Genomic DNA, 13,802 nt, shown 5'->3' with positions numbered 1-13,802 from the left:
AACCAAATACACTGGCAAATCAAAACCTAAACCTATGATTATGCAATCAACACATGGGCCTACTGGAGTAGCATTTTAATCTTCTCGTAAAATACTGTTCATAAAGACTTTTAACAACAACAAAAAACGACCTTGGACATGAATTTGTACATCATTTGTTGATTTAAGATCCTCATGGACGGTTATGTGGAGCATCATCTAGAGAAAAGCCAGCAGTGACTGTACTGCTAAATCGTGGCTTCTCATATAGATTATCTACACTTTCCATTGAATACACAGTATATAGTGACTAAGCCTGTATGATGAGACAGTGTCACTCTACTGCAGCAACACAGCCTTTTGGGCTTTTTAAAGCTCTTTAGGAGAGAATCATTGATGAGCTGCCTTCTTAAGTGCAAACTGGGCTAAAGGTTTGAACAAGTCACTAGTATCACACTGCTCAGCTGAAAGGACATTTCTAAAAATGTGTTTTCAGATAAGCAGATGACATACAAGCAGCAGTCTCACTCTCTCTGGCATCACAGCACACAGTATTCATCTCAGAGCTTAGCCTGTTTTGCCCTAGAAAGACAGACTTTACTAGAGAGCAGCAGTAATAAGGCTTGGGATGGATGACACATTAGTCAAACACCATTTCCATAAGGTGCATGAGTATACTGGACATGTATAATATATTACATAATTAAAAGTGCTTGGTTTATGTGCTGAAATACTGAGAGCAGAAAATACATTTTCAGACCCCTACTGTAACTACGATCCTGATACATCAGATATAACCAGAAAGCGAGATGATGAGAGTTTGCAATGACTCTGTACATCTGCATTGAAATGACATAATCAAACATGTGGTGAGCTTCTTTATTTACTATAGCAGTGGTCACCAACCTTTTCTGAGTCAAGATCACTTTCTGAGTCAAAATGCATGCCAAGATCTACCGCTCAGATTTTTTATTAACATTACTTAAAAAACGTAAGCCTATGCAACATTAACCAATTAAAAACAGTACTGTAGCAATGAGGTTTGTGCAGTAAGCTATAGGCCCAATACATTATCACCACATACTGGCTTTGCCTGAATTTACCTGCCAATGCATTGTTGTTCGGGACATTTTTTTAAATTATATTTCTAAATTTGAGGTAGGCTATATGATCACAACGGTAATAGATCCATTGGTGTTTTGTGAGGCATAGCTGAGTGAGCATACATTTAAATAATTCGCTTTTTATTTTACTGGGCTGATGGTGCCTGCATCTGATGGTCAGTCTCAGTAAAGGGAGAGAGCAGCAGACTGAGCGTCCGTCTCTCAACATCCCTCCGCTCTCCCTTTCCTCCACTGACACTGACCAAAAAGAGACATCGTCTTCCAGCTGATGGCGAAACTCGAGTCGCACCACATTATTTCTACCTCATGCACAAATTCATGTTGTTACTCCTATAAACAGAGAAAGTGAAATATTCCTTGACATTAAAAAAGACCCAAGCCGCTAATAATAACTACAACGCAATCCTATAGTTACACTTTCCTACTCATTCATTACTGCTGCACTGCTTGTTGTAGCGCTGAGTGGAAATAGGAGGAACGTGCATTTAATGGCTTATAAAAGTGTTGAACACAGTGTTGACAGTAATGAGTAAGAACTTATCTTTGCTGTATTCGTTGACAGTCTCTCTCTAGTCATGGTTTTAAACGTTTTGAAATCTCACCGTATGAATTTTGTCGTAGCTTTCTTTTGTCTGCTACGTTATTGCAGACTCGGTCATCTGAGCAATCTGGTTGGCCAGCGGAAGCCTAGTGCACATGATTTACTCTCCAGGCCCACCGGGAAGGCAGTTTTTACCTTCAGACACATGAAATGTTAACAGTTTGCCTACCCGGCGCACAGGGCAGCTGAAATGGCTGCACCTACCACCAACAGCCCGAGACTAATACCAAAAAATAGGAACACAAGGCTTTATCGTTGGGTTTTTTACAGAAAGGTTTGGCGATTGACTAGAAATGCCTTGGAGATCGACAAGTCGATCATGATCGACTGGTTGGTGACCACTGTACTATAGGGACAAAGATACAGGGCCAGGTCATGCAGGACTCAAAACCCTGCACATACTGTGCCTGTCCAGGATGGGAGTTGCAGTTGACCTCTGTGCACCCATTCAGGGGCTGATATGCTGAAGTCTGGTTAGGTAGGTTCCAGTGGGGGTGCGAGGTTTAGGACTGAAGGCTGATTTGGTGGTCTGGTAAGGCATGTCCAGTTCTAGATTCTCCTTGGAGTCAAACTGCCACTCTTTCACCTGCTCCACTGCTGTAAATCCCTCCCGATGTCTTGCTCCCAGACAAACTAAACAATTTCTTTGCCCGCTTTGAGGACAATACAGTGCCACCGACACGGCCCGCTACCAAAACCTGCGGACTCTCCTTCACCGCAGCCAACGTGAGTAAAACATTTAAACCTGTTAACCCTCGCAATGCTGCCGGCACAGACGGCATCCCTAGCCGCGTCCTCAGAGCATGCGCAGACCAGCTGGCTTGTGTGTTTACGGACATATTCAATCAATCCCTATCCCAGTCTGCTGTTCCCACATGCTTCAAGAGGGCCACCATTGTTCCTGTTCCCAAGAAAGCTAAGGTAACTGAGCTAAACGACTCTCGCCCCGTAGCACTCACTTCCATAATCATGAAGTGCTTTGAGAGACGAGTCAAGGATCATATCACCTCCACCCTACCTGACACCCTAGACCCACTCCAATTTGCTTACTGCCCCAATAGGTCCACAGACAACACAATCGCAATCACACTGCACACTGCCCTAACCCATCTGGACAAGAGGAATACCTATGTAAGAATGCTGTTCATCGTCTACAGCTCAGCATGTAACACCATAGTACCCTCCAAACTCGTTATTAAGCTCGAGACCCTGGATCTCGACCCCGCCCTGTGCAACTGGGTCCTGGACTTTCTGACGGGCCGCCCCCAGGTGGTGAGGGTAGGAAACAACATCTCCACCCCGCTGATCCTCAACACTGGGGCCCACAAGGGTGCGCTCTGAGCCCTCTCCTGTACTCCCTGTTCACCCATGACTGTGTGGCCATGCACGCCTCCAACTCAATCATCAAGTTTGCAGACGACACTACAGTGGTAGGCTTGATTACCAACAACGACGAGACCGCTTACAGGGAGGAGGTGAGGGCCCTCGGAGTGTGGTGTCAGGAAAATAACCTCACACTCAACGTCAACAAAACAAAGGAGATGATTGTGGACTTCAGGAAACAGCAGAGGGAGCACCCCCCTATCCACATCGATGGGACAGTAGTGGAGAAGGTGGAAAGTTTTAAGTTCCTCGACGGAGACATCACGGACAAACTGATATGGTTCACCCACACAGACAGCGTGGTGAAGAAGGCACAACAGCGTCTCTTCAACCTCTGGAGACTGAAGAAATTTGGCTTGTCACCCAAAACTCTCACAAACATCCTGTCGGGCTGTATCACTGCCTGGTACGGCAACTGCTCCGCCCACAACCGTAAGGCACTCCAGAGGGTAGTGAGGTCTGCGCAACGCATCATCGGGGGCAAACTACCTGCCCTCCAGGACACCTACACCACCCGATGTCACAGGAAGGCCATAAAGATCATCAAGGACAACAACCACCCGAGCCACTGCCTGTTCACCCTGCTACCATCCAGAAGGCGAGGTCAGTACAGGTGCATCAAAGCAGGGACCGAGAGACTGAAAAACAGCTTCTATCTCAAGGCCATCAGACTGTTAAACAGCCATCACTCACATTGAGTGTTCACACACAAATGCTATCTTATCTCCTTGGTGTTTGAGCTTTGGATGTTCAACACTTATAGACCCAGATTACAGTATATATTCATGAAAACAGAGTGATACAAGTCTCTCCAGTATGTGAGCACAGTACAGTGTGTGTGTGTGTGTGTGTGTGAGAGAAAGAAAGAAAGAAAGAGATTGAGCTGCAGTTCCGAGGTAGAGACACTGACTAAAGAATTCTAGTGAAGCAACCCTTTTGGACCACACTATCTGCCACATTGAAGAACTCCGGGTTAAGTGAATTATCACTTCTACCTCTAATCAGCAATCATATAATTCATTCATGCTCCTAAGATGCCAGGTTAGGGTTCTGTCATGGTCAATGGACCCCCTGAAGTAGCCTTCGCCACCCCCTGGCCATCCCATGTATAAAACTCTAGTTCCGCCACTGGGTATACGCAATAACAATAAAAAACTATGAGGGTAATGAAGCTAATGTTGATAACGAGGACAACCAAGATGATTAATCATATCGTTACAGTGTTGATGATTGTTTATTGTATTTCAAGTAGAAAGGAATGAGAAAAGGCTTGAGAAAGGTCTTTTTACGCAGCAATACCACACAAACTGGCTTACAATTTCATATTAGCCCAGATGTGATGCAGTGAGAAAGCAGGACGTCCTACCCTGTCTCTGGCGTTGACCTTGGCTCCGTGTTCCTCTACGTCAGCATGGCCTGTCCTGGTGGCCATATGGAGAGGGCAGGCCATCAGCTATGAACCAGAGAGAGAGAAAGCGAGAGAGTGAGAGAAAGAGAGAGAAAGAGAGAGAAAGAGACAGAAAGGAGAAAGAGAGATTTTATTAATTTATAAAAAAATATCCCAGTAGTTACATCGATAAAACTACAAACGTTACTTCATTTTAACATATCTAGAAAGTTAGAACCAAGCCCCCCTCCTCGTCCACTGTACATAAAACCCCCCTGACGTCACCCACCCATACAAAGTCCCCCAGACGGTTCACCGCCCACCCATATACATATTCCAGTGTGAGCTGAGCTCACACCAGCCCCAGCAGCACAGCTCTGGTGTCCGTACAGCCCTCATGTTTCCTGGTCTTCCACACTGCTCTATTTGCCTAGTTTACTAGGCAGTCCCTTCACCTGTTGGCTACGCTATACCTAGACCCTCCAACATATATTGTAGGTCCACAGTCAGCACCAACCCTAGCCCTGTACACCACCCACCCAGGACAGAAAACAACCATACTAGTCTGGAACAAGAAAAAAACAGTCTCCTCCTCCCCACAGAACAGACACACTGATGGATCAATGTGTGATACGTATCTGTTCATAACAATAGCCCTATGAACAATCCTCCACCGTAGATCAGTAGTACCCTTCTCTATGGGAGGCTTATACATGGAGCACCAACATCCTCTCAGAGATGTTTTGCTGCTGCGAAAAAGGCTCCCAGCTCCGGAGTCTTAAACTATAGGATCATTTCCTCACCTTCCTGGAGTTCCCCTGCATCGGCAGCAATGGTGAAAGGGTTCCAAAAGGGTTCTTCTGCTGTCCCCATATGATAACCCTTTTTGGTTTCAGGTAGAACCCTTTTTGGTTCCAGTTAGAACTTTTTTGGGTTCCATGTAGAACCCTATGTGTAAAGGGTTCTACATGGAACTCAAAAAGGTTCTACCTCAAACCAAAAGGGTTCTCCTAAGGGGACAGCTGAAGAACTCTTTTAGGTTCTTGATGGCATCTTTTTTAGTATAGGTCAGTGTCATTCGTGGTTAGACGGTCCAGTCTCTGCCTACTCCCCAGCAGCTCTCTGAACGAGCCCAGTAGTGCAGCACGGATCCCCTCCACCATGCCGCTGGCAGATTTCCACCCTCTTCTTGCAGATCACCCAACTTAGTGAACTCCGCTCTTAAAAGAGGGAGAGAGAGAGCGAGAAAGAAAGAACAAAAGAACAAAATAAAGTAAGTTACAGCCACCATGGGTGCATCTCTCCTCATCTCCTCCTCTTTACCGGGATTGATGTGAAAGACTTTGTGAAAGATGCTCCAGATAGCAATTCCTTGTAATTAGACATGTCTGAGGACAGAGAAACATGTATGTTCTTTATTCTATCTTAACCCCATTTAGAGCAACCCTGGACTGGTGAAAGGGTAGGGCTGTGGGTAGATGGTCATTCTGCTAGCTGGCTAACTCCAGAATAAATGAAATGTCAGCAACTAGCTATAGTTGCACAAAAGCATTAGGACACACACACCCACGTCTTATCTTGTCCCTGATGTTGAGGTCAGCTCCATGTTTCTGTAGGACCTTGACGACAGCCAGGCTTCCTCCTCTACGGGCCCAGTGAACTGCTCTGGACTCGGGCTGAAACACACACACATCATGCCTTCACTATACAATGTCTGAGGCTTAACAAATGATGAATCACTAACTTTCCATTCCATAGCCCTAACCTTACCAATTATTCAATTATTAGCACAACAGTTAAGGTTATACAGAGGTTACATCTCAGAAGTTACATATGTGATAAAAAATAGTCAATTTGTTCCCTAGGATTGAGGTAAAAAACACAATTATCTCAATTATGTTATTTCAAAGCTTTTATCATGGCAATTTATATTGACTATAGAACAAAGTAATGGCCAGTGTGCCTCACCCGATCTTTCAAATAGATGTTAGCTCTTTTCTCTAGAAGCTTCTGGATGACGGTAGAGTGTACTTTGATGGAGGCAAAGTGCAGCGCTGTCCTCCTGAACTGGAAAAATATTTAGTTAGATAAGCTATTGAAGTGTTAAAAATAGGTTTGTCCAAGGTTAAATGTACAATGTTGTATCTTTATGTTGATCATGTGTGTTACTACAGTACTGCAAGCCCATGGCAGATTGTTAGGCCATTGCATTCAGTGTACCTGCAGCCAAACCAATTTTCCTCTTGGACAATACAGTTAAAATGAGCTTGAACTTCAACTATTGAGGACAGAACTTTCAACAAGCAAAGAAAGATATTCTTTCTAAGCTGACATATGGAATTGTTTTAAGGAAGTCATACCATGGATCATTTAGCTATTTGATTTTGAATTTTAGGACCCCTTAAAGTATCCCAAAAACATATTTACAAATTATTCCCAAAAATATTGAATTTATCCTTTACTACTATAGCCCATACAAACGCATTGAATAAGACATTCATAAATGGCACAAAAAAACTGTCAAAAGATAAATAATAAGAAATAAGGTTTTGAAGTGTCTGTCTTATATCTAGGAGATATAACAAAGCTCAGGATATATACACTATCATTCAAAAGTTTGTGGTCACTTAGTCACCTCTTCACCGTTGACGTTGAGATTGGTGTTTTGCGGGTACTATTTAATGAAGCTGCCAGTTGAGGACTTGTGAGGCGTCTGTTTCTCAAACTAGAAACTCTAATGTACTTGTTCTCTTGCTCAGTTGTGCACCGGGACCTCCCATTCCTCTTTCTATTTTGGTTAGAGCTGTTCTGTGAAGGGAGTAGTACACAGCGTTGTACGAGATCTTCAGATTCTTGGCAATTTATTGTATGGAATATCCTTCATTTCTCAGAACAAGAATACACTGATGACTTTCAGAAGAAAGTTTGTTGTTTCTGGACATTTTGAGCCTGTAATCGAACCCACAAATGCTGATGCTCCAGATACTCAACTAGTCTAAAGAAGGCCAGTTCTATGGCTTCTTTAATCAGAACAACAGTTTTCAGCTGTGCTAACATAATTGCAAAACAGTTTTCGCATGATCAATTAGCCTTTTAAAATTATAAACTTGGATTAGCTAACACAACGTGCCATTGGAACACAGGAGTGATGGTTGCTGATAACTGGCCTCTGTACGCCTATGTAGATATTCCATTAAAAATCTGCCTTTCCAGCTCAATAGTCATTTACAACATTAACAATGTCTACACTGTATTTCTGATCAATTTGATGTTATTTTAATTGACTTTAAAAACACAATTATTTCAAAAACAAGGACATTTCTATGTGACCCCAAACTTTTGAACTGTAGTGTGTATATATATATGTATAGTGCCTTCAAGAAAGTATTCAGACCCTTTGACTTTTTCGACATTTTGTTACATTACAGCCTTAATCTAAAAAATTCTCTGGTCTCTGGTCTGATGAAACCAAGATTCAACTCATTGGCCTGAATGCCAAGCGTCACCTCTGGAGGAAACCTGGCACCATCCCTATGGTGAAGCATGGTGGTGGCATACTAGTCAGGATCAAGGGAAAGATAAATGGAGCAAAGTATAGACAGATCCTTGATGAAAACTTGCTCCAGAGTACTCAGGATCTCAGACTGGGGTGAAGGTTCACCTTCCAACAGGAAAACAACCCTAATCACACAGCCAAGACAACGCAGGAGTGGCTTTGGGACAAGTCTCTGAATATCCTTGATTGGCCCAGCCAGAGCCTGGACATGCACCCGATGGAACATCTCTGGAGAGACCTGAAAATAGCTGTGCAGTGACGCTCCCCATCCAACCTGACAGAGCTTGAGAGGATCTGCAGAGAATAATGGGAGAAGCATTGTGTGTAGATTGATGGGGGGAAATATCCCAGATCCTCCACCAAATTTCACAGTGGGTGTGAGACACTATGGCCTGTAGGCCACTCCAGGTCTCGCACCCACTGTGACATTTGGTGGAGGATCGGTGATGATCTGAGGGTGCTTCAGCAAGGCTGGAATCGGGCAGATTTGTCTTTGTGAAGGACACATGAATCAAGCTATGTACAAGGTTGTCCTGGAAGAACTTGCTTCCTTCTGCACTGACAATGTTCCCCAACTCTGAGGATGGGTTTTTCCAGCAGGACAATGCTCCATGCCACACAGCCAGGTCAATCAAGGTGTTGATATAGGACCCCCAGATCAAGACTCTGTCATGGCCAGCCCAATCTCCAGACCTGAACCCCATTGAAAACCTCTGGAATGTGATCAAGAGGAAGATGGATGGTCACAAGCCATCAAACAAAGCCAAGCTGCTTGAATTCTTGCGCCAGGAGTGGCATAAAGTCACCCAAAATCAATGTGAAAGACTGGTGGAGAGCAAGCCAAGACGCATGAAAGCTGTGATTGGAAATCAGGGTTATTCCACCAAATATTGATGTCTGAACTCTTCCTAAGTTAAAACATTAGTATTGTGTTTAAAATGAATATGAACATATTTTCTTTGCATTATTCGAGGTCTGACAACACTGCATCTTTTTTGTTATTTTGACAAGTTGTCATTTTCTGCAAATAAATGCTCTAAATGACAACATTTTTATTTGTAATTTGGGGGAAATGTTGTCAGTAGTTTATAGAACAAAACATTTTTTTTTTCATTTTACCCAAACACATACCTATAAATAGTAAAACCAGAGAAACTGATCATTTTTTCACAAAAGTAGTGCCTTGGGATTTGAATAGTCCTGCATTAGAGAACCGATATAGCAGTCTGCAGCGCGGGCAACAAACTTTATCCAATGTCCATGTCCTTGTTTAGCCATGACTCTGAAAAACATAGGATATTACAGTTCTTCAGATCACGTTGATAGGAGTCTCAAACGGAGCGCGTCCAGTTTATTCTCCAGGGATTGTATGTTCGCCAATAGAACAGAAGGTAGAGGCGGTTTATCCACTCGCCGATGTAGTCTCGTCAGGTATCCCGCATGCCAGCCTCTATAATGCCGCCTCTTCCTCTTTCGGGTGTCGGGGATTTGGGCCTGGTCTGGGATGAGCAGTATGTCCTTCGCCTCTGAGTCTTTGAAGTAGAAATCCTTATCCAAATCGAGGTTAGTGATTGCTGTTCTGATGTCCAGAAGCTCTTTTTCGGGTCATAGGAAATGATGGCGGAAACATACTGTAGAAAAAAAGTTAAGATCAGCGCAACAACAAAAAACACACAAAATAGCACAATCGGTCAGGAGTTGTAAAACGGCTGCTATTCCCACCAACGCCATTTCAGAAGGAGTATTTGGCTGTTTTGGCTTCCAGAGCCAATTCGACTTTAAACAGAACATGTAAGGTCCTTGGGCTATAAGGAGTAATGTTAGGCTCATTTAGTCCATTATTGTGCTAGTGGTAGCCTACATAGGGTGCTATAGGTCAGAGGTCAGGCTGATAAACAGGTTAACTGTAAACTGTTTCAGAAAAGCAGCAGAGTGGTTCTTAAGCTTCCCACTGGGCAAACACTGGTTGAATCATCGTTGTTTCCATGTCACTTCAATGAAATTACGTTGAACCAATGTGAAATAGATGTTGAATTGATGTCTGTGCCCAGTGGGTTGGTTCATACTACAGGCCTTAATGGTCAAATCAGTTTTGTTTTTCAAATCTGTTTTGGAATACATACTGTCCAAACAAGTGACCAAATCGGATTTTTGTGTGTTCAGACCCATGTTATATATCTATGGTTCAGACGGTAGTCATTTGCTGACATGGCTACGCTAGTTGTCATAGTAATGACGAGTGTAGGCTGATGGTGGTGGTGCTTGTGCTTCCTCTCACTCAGAAGTTGCTGTTTAGCAAGCTAAGGTGACAACAATGCCTACCATATATGTTTTCCAGTTGCTTTGAATGTTCAAAATCATAGTGTAAGTACATGTTTAAAGTGTCAAATGATAAGATTAACCAACTGTCAAAACGAGTCCTTTTTGGCTAGCCACAGCAGTCAACAAGCTAGCTAGCTGTTTAGCTTGCTAACACACTGAGATACCACATGTTCTTGTCAAACTGTCAACAGAGTAGCTAGCAAGCGACAGGATATGCCAAATAACAGTCTAAAATAAATCTGCTTTGACCATTCAGACACAAGTCGCATGTGCAGGAATCAGATGTGTATCTAATTTCATATCACCTATGAATGTGGTTTAAATCTGGATTTGACAATATCCGATTCAATGTGGTTTTTGGCTGTTCAGACTGAACAACAAAGATCAGATTCAAGTCAGATATGGGAAATGTTTGATTTTAGTCACTTTAAACTGCCAGTGTGAACAAGGATTTAGACACCTCAGATAACTGTAGGTCTCACACCAGGTGAGAACAACTGCCCCCTCTAATTGAAACCATAAGTTCAAGGCCGACCCGTGTACTGCTGTCACGACTTCCGCCGAAGTCGGTCCCTCTCCTTGTTCGGGCGGCGCCCTGTCCTGCGCCTGACTTCCCGGCAACCAGTCACTCACCCCGTTACAACTGCAGGCTGTAGATTTCAGATATCAGGGTTCCCCACTATAGTGACTGGGAAAATGGCAATCTTCATGGTCAATATTTGTGTCAAAAAAATTTGGAAGACAATCATGGTAGCAATAATTATATTACACCAGATGTAAGTCCTTTAACCAATTGTTTTGAAATCACACACAGAAGTTATAAGGATAATTTTGTTGCTACCAGCAGCCTGCAGTACCAGCGGCCTTCAACTTGAGATACTCAATGAGCAGGGGCAGTTGTTTTGCCCTGGTCGAAACCTGCAAAGTCACTTCCTGGAGTAGCTCAAACTACACATGTTATGTCTTGAGAATCTCCCCCATGACATGCCATATTAGCAAGCTAAAACTGACTTCCTTTGACTTCCTTCAAAGGTGCCATTGAGTCTTCACATAAGAATGAATGGTGTGACGTCATTTATTGCTTTGTATACAGTCAATGGGTCACACGTAGTCACACAGTCATATATAGCCTCGCAGGAAAGTGTCCCGCTCCTTTTTATTTTTTCCTGGATAGTCACCCATTGAAGTGTCCTTGGGCAAGGAATGTTCTTTTTAAATACTCCATTGTTGTTTATAATAAGGCAATAGCATGTTACCTATTAAATAAAATAATTAATTTAGAATTTAAAACATGCTAAATAAATGATCATTTCCACTTCCCTCAGATGTCTTGAGGTCGAGTCATTTTTTTCTCATTGGTAGGCCACTGCACATCCTCCTACAAACTGGGATGTCTGTTCTGGGTTGAAATCAAAACAAAACAAAACGACAGGAACACAACCTGTGGTTGAAACAACTTTACAATCCAAACTTCCAGTCCATATCTAACCGTTCTAACAGGTAGAAAAGCTGAATAATAAACAGATTCTCTGTCTAAATGTCAGTTTGTCTGCTCAGGGGACCGGTTGGTTACCAGCCGTGTTGTGGAGGTCCGAGTGGTCTTATACTTCCTGATTGGAATGCCAGGCTCACTGAGGGGCAATGTGAAACCCTAGTAGAAAGGACTACTACTGTGTGTGTTTGTGGTGTATACCCATTACCCTGTGCTGGCTGCAATGGCGACACATGACCCCTCAACACCCCACCTACATACACACACAAGTGCGTGCACAGACACAAACCCTGATCCAGAGTCATGAGCACAAGGTGCATTCATTCCACAAGCTCTTAGTTGTACACACTGCCCCTGTGTTAGCCCTATTAGCTTTCATTTTACACGGCCTCCAGACTCCAGGCCTGTGAACACACTGTTTTGGAGAATTACATTATTTCTAAGTACGTCAAGCAATAGCTTGTAAATACCTGTCAGTCTCATACGGTGAAACAACCAATCAGGGACCGGTGCCGCATACCGTACTTTACGGATACACCTTCACACAAATATGTGTAGATTTATCAGTCTGAAACAAAACTGTTTGTATGTTACAAATGTTGTTTACACTATACAGCTTTCTGTGCCCCCCCCCCCTCCCCCGCAGCCTCCTCTGGAGGACAATGTTCAAATTTTCTGCATATCTTAGCATCATTTTTTTGCTGTCTGTATCCTCCTGACTGGTAGTTTATTTATTTTTAAATCAACGAAATATACTTCTCTGCATCTCTGCTAAAATCTGGGTAAAATATAGAAATATTTAGTAATTGCTTGCTTTTCTGAAGTCAGAAGTCTAGCAACCTTGCCAGCAGTTATGCCAGCTAAGATAGTTAGACCAAACCACTGTAACTTGTTTTAAAGTTGGGAGATTGTGAACCTACAGTATCTAGCTGGCTAGCTAAAGCCAACTGCATGAAATTGATAGATGGCTAGTACTACAAAAAAATCGAATAATAATCATTTCGTGAACTAACACTTGCACCTAACTTGTTTCCCCTTACTAACTCTGACTTTGCTGATAGCTACTTTATTGAGGAAACATGTACTTACTATGACTGTGATATGTGGTTGTCCCACCTAGCTATCTTAAAATGAATGGACTACTTACTAATTTTACATTTAATGACTAAAATGTAAAATTACAGAGAAACAACTAAATGTTTTCATTGAATTTATTCATCAAGAACAAACATAACTCCTGCGAGCAGGGCGACACCTTGTCGGGGGCGGCACGGGACGACCGCACAAACATTTTTTGTATATATTTTTAAATTTATATCGTTTTAAATGTATGATTATTTATTTGTGTTGTTCCAAATATACCTCAGTCGGGTAGTACATTTCAAGCACAGATTCAAGCACAACGACAAAGAAGGTTTCCCAATGCACCAATAGGTAGCTGGGTAAAAATAAAAAGCAGACAGTAGCTAGGTTTCCATGCAATTGGCAACAGATTTTCATGTGAATATACTAAAATTATCATGAAAACAATTATGTTGTCACGTTCCTGACCTGTTTTCTCTTGTTTTTGTATGTGTTTAGTTGGTCAAGGCGTGAGTTGGGGTGGGCATTCTATGTTATGTGTTTCTATGTTTAGGTTCATTGTCATTTAGCCTGATATGGTTCTCACTCAGGGACAGGTGTTTTACGTTTCCTCTGATTGAGAACCATATTAAGGTAGGTTGTTCACACTGTTTGTTGGGGGGTGGTTGTCTTCCGTGTTTGTGTCTGTGTACCACACGGGACTGTTTCGTGTGTTCGTTCGTTTTTGTAGTCTGTACCTGTTTGTGCATTCTTCGTGTTATATGTAAGTTCTCATAGTTCAGGTCTGTCTACGTTCGTTTTGTTATTTTGTAATCATTTCAAGTGTTCTTCGTGTTTCGTCTTTTCTTTAATAAACGTAATTATGGATTCAACAT

Source organism: Salvelinus fontinalis, chromosome 1 (assembly GCF_029448725.1).
Source record: "Salvelinus fontinalis isolate EN_2023a chromosome 1, ASM2944872v1, whole genome shotgun sequence".
Lineage (NCBI taxonomy): Eukaryota > Metazoa > Chordata > Actinopteri > Salmoniformes > Salmonidae > Salvelinus > Salvelinus fontinalis.
The sequence above is the reverse complement of the archived record's forward strand: the minus strand, read 5'-3'. Positions refer to the sequence as shown.